Source organism: Meleagris gallopavo, chromosome 9 (genome assembly GCF_000146605.3).
Source record: "Meleagris gallopavo isolate NT-WF06-2002-E0010 breed Aviagen turkey brand Nicholas breeding stock chromosome 9, Turkey_5.1, whole genome shotgun sequence".
NCBI classification, from domain to species: Eukaryota; Metazoa; Chordata; class Aves; order Galliformes; family Phasianidae; genus Meleagris; species Meleagris gallopavo.
In genome coordinates this window covers 6,510,058-6,519,446 of record NC_015019.2, presented here as the reverse complement: position 1 = coordinate 6,519,446, position 9,389 = coordinate 6,510,058, and the positions used below count along the sequence as shown (strand labels likewise).

General features: G+C 34.7%; 2 long non-coding RNA genes across 3 annotated transcripts in view; one reads left to right on the top strand and one right to left on the bottom strand.

Moving 5' to 3' along the window:
* LOC116216931 overlaps window positions 1–9,389 on the bottom strand; it is a 103,829-nt gene that overhangs the window by 16,554 nt on the left and 77,886 nt on the right. The gene's annotated exons all lie outside the window — the stretch shown is intronic.
* Window positions 1–9,389, top strand: part of LOC104912166 — a 90,743-nt gene that overhangs the window by 63,359 nt on the left and 17,995 nt on the right. Inside the window, exon 2 of the long non-coding RNA XR_794437.2 lies at window positions 4,495–4,614. This is a non-coding gene — a long non-coding RNA (uncharacterized LOC104912166). The remainder of the gene's footprint in view (window positions 1–4,494; window positions 4,615–9,389) is intronic.

Sequence of the window (9,389 nt, the reverse complement as noted above, 5' to 3'; positions counted from 1 at the left end):
ATATATATACATATACATACATACATATATATATATATATATATATGTATATATATATTGTATATAATGTATATATATATAATCTGAATATTTGCCAGAATCATTGTTTTGGAGTTTTTCTTAGCTAACATTGTTCCAGTTTGGGAGAAAATAAATAGAAATACTCAGCACCTAAGCAGTTATCATTTTAGTCACAAACAGTGAAGACTCTAAGACAGTCCTGGAGTGCTCACATACACTCATACTCATTCATAAGAGGACTCAGAGAAACTCCAGCAATGGTCTCAGACACTGAGAGTTCAGAGTTAATACTGCCACACCTTTGTACCTATGTTTCAGTGTGGTACTGCAAGGCCTCACGGACATCCTCCCAAATTCTCAGAACTGAGCGTTACATTCTTAATCCAAGCTTCGTTGTCTTTAACAATAAGAATGCGTTGGGCAAATTGATGGAAAATGAATCTATTTCAATGTGTTCTCTGCTTTGCTACAGTGCTTTTTAAATGTTGTCTGAACAGTTGGTCACAGATTTATTTACATTTTCATGTAAAGAAAGAAAATATTATCATTTTCTATATGGGAAACTGTTTCTCTAATTATTTGGCTCCTCTTTCTGACACACAAACACAGCAATTTGCACCCCTCTCCTTCAACTGGCTGCAATTAGCAGCTACATTGCAATAAGCAGATTATGTTAATTAAAAACTCAAAACTATGTAAACAAAGGGAAAGCTGACTAGCCATTTTCTATTTTTGCCAAGTGGGAGGAACATATGACTAGCACCAAGCTTAATTTTGCTGTTTATAATTCAAGATATTTGTATCAGATAGCAGCATTTTGAAAGTATTCTTCTATAATCATTTGTGTCTCTCCATACTAATTGAAGCCCACTGACATCTGCATATATGAGAAAAAAATATTCACAGCATTTAAAAAGGTGTTATTGAACAGGTTTGCACACATCACCTACTGAACTCTTAGATTTAACAGAAGTTCCCTTCCAAGCCTAAATTAAACTCTGAAAAATTCATGGCTAAGGATAAAAGTAGAACTTGGTTTTGCTTCTTCGGCAAAAATTGCAAGGAAACTCTGGTATAAGCATTACCCAAAAGACATGAATAAATTGTGAAGTTTTAAGATGTTGCTACAGTTTCATAAAAGCCATAGTTTATGCTGCTGCTGAAGTTTTTGTTCTTCTGTTTTCCAAGCAGAATTGTTTAATGACGGTGGGAGGAGTGGAAAGCACAAGTGGATTTTATCAGCTGGTTGCAATGCTCCCAGTGCTCCCTCACCACCAGGAGTTGGTTACCTGTCAGCATCACACACTAAGGAGACATCATCGTAACACCAGCAAACAAATGGCACGCACAGGAAGACTACATACATATACAAGATTTGTTGGCTATGGCTGTGAATTCGCTGTTAAATAGACATTAGGGAAAAAGAAACAGATTCTAAGACTACAGCCTTCCTCCATTTTTTTATATTAATAATCTATTCACATACATGAAGGAGACAATATTTCTTTATCCAGGTTTGCACTATTAGATACTGTTGATCAACTGCAAAGAGGAAAATATGGGAAATGGGCTGTTCCTATGGATTTTTATTTTTTTAAACAATAAAATAGGAGTGGAAAATTATACAGAAATAGGTATTTGCTCACAAGTCTGGGACCAGGCTTCCAGAGTGGGCAGTACAAAACTACTTTGTCAGAGTATTGTTTCAATTACATCCTTGATCCAAACTGCTTCAGGAACAAAAAGATTCTCAGAAGAAGGATAAGTTATTCATGCTAAGCAGATAGGAAAGGACAACAAGAGCATGAGCATGGGAAAATTGAAGAGGGAAGAAATTTACAAGAGCCGGACACTTTCTGATATTTTTCACCTGCTGTCTTTCAGCCATTTACAGATAGCAATAGTAAAGTGCTTCATGTATGCTAGGTTTAAAAATATATATATATATATTCTGTTTTAAGGGCAACTCAGATTTCCCATCTCCTGTTCCCCTGCAGAGCTCCCAGCCGGTAGGAGAGCTGCTCAAAATAAAAGTGCAGTTGATCATTTCTCTTTTCATATTTCCACTATTTTCCTTTTGGAGGCATGAACTTTAAATGAGCTGCTGTACAAGCTTCTTGGGGTCCAAACAGAGGAAATCACATCCACCACAGAGACACGCACAGCAGAAACCCCAAATATCACCATTATGTTCAACTCAGCAGTCTTTTTTTCCTTTTGGTAGGTTTCTGATACAAGCTTAGCATCAAACCAAGCTGTCAAAACGAATGAAATCTATTTCTGTGACACAGAGAGAGCTCTTGATGAAAGTCAATCAGTTTGGGAATTATTTATTTATTTTTAAGAGTACCTACAATTAAGACAGGGAAGAGTGGGTGTTAACAGAAATGCTGCCTTCTCTCTTTTTCTAGGAAGTAAAGAACACGTGCTAAATAAATCCCCTTATTCTGCAAACAGTAAATACAGCTGCTAGCTAGCAGTGATGCTTCAGTCCGACTATTTGCTGAGTGTCTTGTTCTTTAGCAGAATTCAGAGTTTTGCCAAATCTTTCCTTTTAAGGGTGATTTAGATCTTGATGGGACTTTGTTTCTGCGCTATGAAGGGCAGCACTCAGGCTCCTGAGTGAGATTTCTAGTTTTCTGACTCCAGAAGGAAGAACCTCAAAGGATATGGGAGGAATGACAAACTATAGGAAAGACAACATGGGTAATGCCTATGAAACTGGTTATTTTTTCACTACTTAAGTTTTCGCAAGATTTCCAGTACAAATACGCACTTAATAGCAGTAGGATACTACAGTAAGTGCTTGACTTACTGATTTTTACCTACACAGACAGCAGTTTTGAAGCTTTCTAGGTAACTTAGTATAGTTTATGAGACCATTCTACAACCTTATCTAGTCCAGGAATGTTTTTAATCACAATTTAAAGAGTTTCATTTCTTTTTAAAAGGGTTCTCATGGCTTTTTGATTCCCTTTGGAAAAAACAAACAGACATACTAACAAAAAGAACTAGCCAAGGCAGAAGATAAATACAGCAATAAATATGCGTTTGGTGGTATTATAAATCATTAATTGTTCCTTGTATGACTTCCCCAGCCTGGAAGCTAACTATAGCTGTTTAAGGATTATCATTTTACAAAAAGGTTTACTTCTATGTCTCAGTTTATTCTCTGCTAGAGGCATAACGAAAGAAATCTTTCCCACAGTCAGTTATTAAAATTGTATGAAAAGAAAGAATGACTTAAATATTGACCTTGCCAATACAATCAAGTAAAGATGAACTAAAAGTGAATCAATCTTTCAATCCCACAAAAAATGTCTTAAGGCTTTACTTTTTATTGTCTCAAGCTCACTTTTAAAGACCTTAGTTTATGATACAGTAGTGCTTCATGTAATCACCAAGACAAAAATGGAAAAAGAATAAAACAATGGTTATCTACTTCTGAAACACTGAATCAGTTTTACAGTTTGTTAACTCAAGAGCAATCTGTACTTTAAAAGAAAAAAACAGATTGTTACTTAATTTTTCCAATAGAATAAAGCTACCAGCAATTTTCTTATCCAATATAAACCAGACTGATACATCACTTACTACTGGCATTTTCTCCCTTTTTAGCTGATGCTGCTCAATTTTGCCCACTGTTAATATATACTACATGTTAATTTCATGCTTATCACCATTACCAATCTAGCTTATGATCTCTGAACTGCATTCAGGACTCAATTCAGTCTCTCTATGTGGGGAAGAAAGGTACTTCGAAATCACATCTAAACCTATCAACAAGCCTAACTACTCAATATATTCTGTAGACAGAGGACAAGCACAAGGTAAGTTATGCCACTAATTTAGGTTTTAATGCTAGTATCATTGGACTTGCAGTAGTCCAAGGAATTATTAAATTAAGCAACAACTACTCATCTCAAAAATAGTCACATATTTTACATAATTTTGTTTACCCATGCTCAGTGATATTATTTCAAGCTCTCAGTTCAGGAAATAAGTCTATTTATAAAGCCAAATGGTGAACCATAGGAATATTTAAGTTTCACACAATGGAGGGTGTGTTTTTTTTATTTTTTTCTTCTCCTTATAAAAAATCCATTGGGAATTACTTTAAGGTTACTTAAGAAGTGATTTCACAGGGAAGCAATTAGAAGTTAGAGATGTTCCGCTGAAAGTTAACACTATCCATACTACATACTATACTGTTTCTTTATGCAGATCAGTTATTAAATTATCAGTTTCCCCCCCTTTCCTAGAGTAGGAATCCTTTTTAATATAGTGGAAACCCAAAATCAGCTGTTCTTGCTGACTCATCCCATCAGGTTGTCTTCACATGCATGCTATCTGTGAAATTCCTCAGAAACTGCAGCATTTTCTTGTTCGTAAGGAAACATTTCTCTATTTTTGAGAATTGGGGTGAGGTAGGATTGGCAGAGAATTATATAACCATTGTTATTTTCTTTCCAGTTGGAATACCTGCCCCTCCAGAAATGATAAAGAAATCCAAAGAGAAGATGTGAAAAGCTCATCTTCAGCGTGACATCCCTCAGTGACCAGAATTTTGAGCTGACAAAGACAGAAACTCTTGTGAGTGAAGTGTGTTATTGATTTGTGCACAGCTGTAGTGCAGAGATCAGGCAAAATTCAAGGCAATACACTGTTAAATTTCTCTCAGATTAGAAGGCAAAATCTAATTCCTTTCACTGAGGCACACAAAATGAAAATTCTTCTTTAATATTTTGAATTTAAAATTGATCACTTCCTTTGTGTGAACTGTAGGAGACTTTTTTCCATTATATGTTTCAACTGTGCTTTAGAATACATTAAAATCTAACATTCTTAAAAGAATCACCAAAATTCTCTTATTGGGAGCATTTTAAAATAAAGTCAAGATTTTGGCTAAGAAGATGCATACAAAAATTATGACTATTTTAAATACTATGACATTATTTAATATTCTGTACATTATACAGGTGACCTGGGAAGCATTTACCCACAGAGCAATCAGTTCTAATTTTCTTCTTAGAATTTCTCAGGCTGACTCCGAGGTTCTTTGCAGCCCCAGGAAGGTCCAAATGGTCTGATGGTTCATTTCTGCTGTATTCATTGGTATTAGTATTTTATCCATCACTTGCATTATCACCAATATTTAAATTAAAAAAAAAAAAACAACAAAACCTTCTAAGAAGTATCTAGAAATGAATTAATTCCACAGGATTTTCAGAGTCTTAGGCCTATTTAAAATAATCTCATCTACTTGATACAAATAAGTCTTGTTTAGCCCTTCCCTTCCCCCCAGGTTTGATACTGCTATTCTCCATTATTGTGGCAGACTTTTCAAAACATGTTTGATCAGAATTTCTTTCTGCTTGATGCTCTGTGCCAACGATTGACAATAGCCTTTTGTGAGCAAGCATTTAAGTAATGATGTACGGACTAGTTAGGGAGCTGCTATGTCAAGAAGAGAAATGAACAATAAATTAGAATAAAATGGAATCGCATTTGAAACTTGGCTGGAGGATTTTGCATTTGTGAGGACAAAGGACATTTGACAATCTGAGTCATCTCACAGCTTTGCCTGTAGCAACTGTCAAATTAGTTCTTAATACCACAGGGAAAGGGATTGAGTCACAGCATTGCTTAAAGTTAAGAGGCTCATCAGTAAATCACTGGCAATATTAACAATTATAAGCTACATATTAATATGGTGAAAACACTCAGAATATTATGCCTACAATAGGCAGCCAAGAGGAGAATGTAATTTTGCTTTCAGAAACTCACAGGAACTACATATTTAAACTGGAGAAGGTGAAGGAAAAACGAGTAAATCAATTCCAGATTTTCTAGACTACATGTCCTCAAAACTGTAATAACAAGAAGAGTATCAGGCCCTAAATCTACACTTAGCAATATGTAAATATGAGATCAGTGCAACTGCACATAAATTCACGATATACGTGTGTGTCATCTTTCACTTCTGCCTAACAAGATTCTGCTGTACCCTTCTATCATCTAAGACACCTTGAAACTACCTTCCCACTAACACATGGTCCAAATAATGAGTTTAAGTCGTGTGTCCATGCTGGGAATGAGAAAGGGCTGCATAGTGTAGATAGAACAGTTTCAGTTTAAGAAAAAAGCATAAGCTTACTACTAATTACAAGCAAAATTAGAGAACGAATTGTCTTTCCAATTTCCTCGCACACACAAAAACACATTTAAAGCATTACGCCCCTTAGAATGCTAGAGGCATGCAAGTTCCTTTATAGAATTCAAGAACTGTGGTGGATTTGGGTCAGCCAGCATTCTAGTGCCGGAAATGCTCACACAGAATCCTTGAATTTGAACTATTTTTTAAAATACGGTGCACTTTCAGGTGGCCTTCATGTTCACTTCGTGCATGATTTTAGAGTATCTTTCAATGGAAAAAAAAAAAGTACGACAAAGTTTAGTTTTTGAGATTCAAGATAATCTCTTAACTCTCTCATGTGACAATCAGCATAATTTTATCTCTTTCAAAAATCTCTGTAGGTCTAGCTCAATAGGCTGTATGATATTGCAAGAAAACTATTGTACAGGCTCTATGTCACTTTCAAAGACAAAACTGCACAATTCCACCATTTTTCGGCATGAAAGGGGTTAGAGCAGAAGCGAATTAGATATGTTGTGGGAATGGCCTGAGGTACAATCGCATTGACAACTCATAATGACACTGTAGGATGTCTTCTTTTATAAACTGTGCAACTCTTTCACTCAGTAGGCATTGTCCTTTTAAGTGCTTGCACATCGTAATGAAGTCCCTGTAACACTGACAAAAGAAGGATGATGAGTACATTCGCCACCTGAAGAGTCTCTTACAACACAGACCAGGGAAAGAAATTTTCTGAGCTCTGCAGCCACTGCACTAACAAAACTTCAATTGAGATTTGTTGATCAATAGCCATTAAAAGAAAATGGCAAAAAATAAAAAAAAAACCAAACTAAAACAAAAACAACAACAACAAAAAACGTCCGAAATCATGTAATTTCTATTTATTACGTAACTAATAATTAAATAATTGATATAATTGAGTAGAGATGTCTTTCTATGCATGAAGATTTTGTCTGGGACACAAAAATGTGATCACAGTACCTCAGATATCTCCCAACCATAATGAAGATCACACGCGGACTTTACAGCTATTCACATTTGAAATAGGTCAGACTAGATTTGCTGAAAACTCATTTCAGATTTATGATGATGTTAGAGGAGACTTTTTTCTAGCCAGGCTAGAGGTATATAACTTCAACAAGTTTTAGTAGCTGTTGGATTGTTAACTGAACCTTTGCAGATATTATAATAAAAAAAAAAAAATAAAAAATGATGATTTTTGATAGATCTAGTAGAAAGCAAAAAGATGACAGCTAGCTCATGGGATTATGTGATAGATCTATTTCTACTCTGTGCTATAATTCGTTTTTGACTAAATATTCCCTGTTTTGGAGCACATAAGCATGATACTGAGAGGAGTTGTTCCTCAGTGTAACTGCATCAAGACTGTAGTGAAGTTACAGAACATTTAAGTAATTAATTACAAGCTGGCTTGCACAGTTAAATTTGCAGAGGTCTGCAGGATTGGAACCAAAAGGCTTTTTGAATTATAAAACTGCTTAGCTATTTGAACTCCTCTGTTGGATGAGTTGTAACTCGGAGTGACTTTGCAGAGCTGAATCTTAGAACATGCAGTTTACTTTGTAAGTGAAATGACAGAAAAAAAATACTTAATACAGAACTTTAGATATAAGACATGCATAAACAGAAAATACGAACATGAGAATTTTCTTTGGACCTAATATCTGGCCTCAATTCTTTAGAGTCTTTATAGTATCGTTTATATAAATTTTATTTTTTTGTATTAGAATATTTCTCAATTTCTAAAGAAAATATCCAGTAAGGTCTTAGAAAAGTGTAAACTAAGGAATAGCAGCAAGACTTTGACAAATCTCTGAGGAAAGGAAAGCATAATTCCAGTTATTTTATACTTGCATTTGCTTGCAAATAGAACATTCCCTTTTCCTTGAAATTTATTATATAGATTAATATGCAGAAGAAAAAAGAAAAAAAAAATCATAAAACAAAAAATCTCTCACAATCAGCAACAAAATTTGTTTTGTACTAAGACCTCTGAGGAGGAAAACAAGCATTATATACATGTTTAATTTAGGCTCTGTTCCATTTCTAGGGAAAATATAAACAAAAATCATTCTGAGACACATAAATCTGGAAAATCTAAACTTAATGCATGTTGACAATGACTATTATTGATGTCCTTGTCACGAGCGACAAGAGGTTTAGGAGACTATTCTACTATATTGACACGGTACTGATTCAAATGCCTCTTCTCTCTTTTCCTATCTTTTTGTTTGTTTCCCCTTTTTTGATCAAATGCACTTCTCACTTCAGAGACAGAATTTGAAAATCTTGATATGCAAAATGACTTTTGTAAACCTTTGCTCCACAGATAAGAGCACAGTCTCTCCCTGTTGGTCATCTAACAGCTGCACTGGCAAAAATTATTCTGTGTACATCACTTTTAATTTCAAGATGAGAAACAAAGCCAAACACCAGATACGAGAAAATTGTTTCAAGGGTAGTTTCTCCCCCACTTTTGTACTGCACACTCACTTTAACAAGAATGTAAATTTGGATGCTAGAATACCAGATAAGCATGAAAGAGAAGTTAGAAATATTTCAATACTAGCATGATCTGAATTGTAAAACATTATAAAAATACTCTTTAAAAGATTAATTTGTGTTGTACAACTTCAAGAAAACACTCGCAAGAAATCTAAGAAACTAAAAAATTCCCACTATTTTAACATCCAGCAGTCTAAAAAGGGCATGGTACCCTCAAGGTGCACAATTGATCTCAGAGGTACATGCCCATTCTTTATGAACAATAGTTTAGCGGAAGTACATTACAGTTGCAATCACATTAATAGATATCTTCAGTAGGTTTCCTTTCCCACTCTAAAGTTTGACATATTTATTAATAGGCATTTTTTCAAATATTTCTAACTTCCCTCACTTTTTTTATACACAGAAAATATTTTCTTAAAAAGGCATAATCAAACAATTCTTGAAGCTTAAATGTAAACAAGGCAAACTTACGGTGTTATTGTGAAACTAGATAGCACTGTACTTGCATACAGCAAAAATACTCATATGTAGTTAGCAGTACTTGGAAGAATAAGATCAAAAGCTCATTAGTATTAAAGCTTCACAAATGAGATTTCATAAAATAAATTAAACTTTCCATAAAGCAAATTCTATCTATCTGCACGCTGATCATGACAGGTAGGTTCAACCACCTCTAAGATTA